The sequence below is a fragment of the Crocuta crocuta genome, unplaced genomic scaffold (assembly GCF_008692635.1).
Source record: "Crocuta crocuta isolate KB4526 unplaced genomic scaffold, BGI_CrCroc_1.0 scaffold296, whole genome shotgun sequence".
NCBI lineage: Eukaryota > Metazoa > Chordata > Mammalia > Carnivora > Hyaenidae > Crocuta > Crocuta crocuta.
Window position 1 is genome coordinate 590445 of NW_027530504.1, and position 747 is coordinate 591191.

A 747-nucleotide genomic window follows, 5' to 3' on the forward strand; every position below is an offset into this window, starting at 1 on the left:
CAACTCCAGAGGGTAGAACCTAGTAGTACTTTTCCCTTCCAGAAAGATGGCAGCAAATACTCTCCTTCTAAAAGAAGCTACGGCAATGAGCTCCAGAAATCTCTCTCTGTCCTGGATGTCTGTCTCCCCACTGAGGGCGGCTCGTCAGGGCAGGACAGTAATGGANTGCAAAGAGACAATGGACCCCTTGGTGAGGAGAGGAGCCGGGGCAGGCTGAAGAGAAGGCTGAAGAGAACGCAAAAGCCTTCTTCAAAGCCAACCGGGCCCCGTGCTTTCTCACTAAGGGACACAGTCCTCTGCACGTGCGGAGCCGGGGAGCGCGGTTACGGCTCCGGGAAGTGAGTGTTCTCCAACCCAGGCCGCCTGGACCTGAATTTTCAGGGGTGAGGCCAGGGATCGGGAGTCAAATAAAGGCCCGGTGCTTCTTTCCAGACAAGTCTGGGCCTAAAACAGTATCTTTCAATCCTGACAGCGCATGAGAGTCCCCAAGAGTCCGCGAGGGAGAGGCGGGGAGAGACCGACAGACCGACCGACAGACAGACGCGTGTACTTAAGGTCGTGCCAACTCGGCCCTACCCACTGGTCTGGAAACCGCTAACTTTTAAGAGTTCCTCAGGTTGGGGCGCCTGGGTGGCTCAGTCGGTTAAGCGTCCGACTTTCGCTTAGGTCATGATCTCGCGGTTCGTGGGTTCGAGCCCCGCGTCGGGCTCTGTGCTGACTGCCAGCTCGGAGCCTGGAGCCTGTTTC

The 747-nt window shown here is 57.2% G+C and overlaps 2 protein-coding genes across 2 annotated transcripts in view; both read right to left on the reverse strand.

Moving 5' to 3' along the window:
• The window catches only part of CNBP (CCHC-type zinc finger nucleic acid binding protein), a 363505-nt gene that overhangs the window by 149187 nt on the left and 213571 nt on the right, over window positions 1-747 (reverse strand). The gene's annotated exons all lie outside the window — the stretch shown is intronic.
• Window positions 1-747, reverse strand: part of RAB7A (RAB7A, member RAS oncogene family) — a 38767-nt gene that overhangs the window by 15957 nt on the left and 22063 nt on the right. The window lies entirely within an intron of this gene.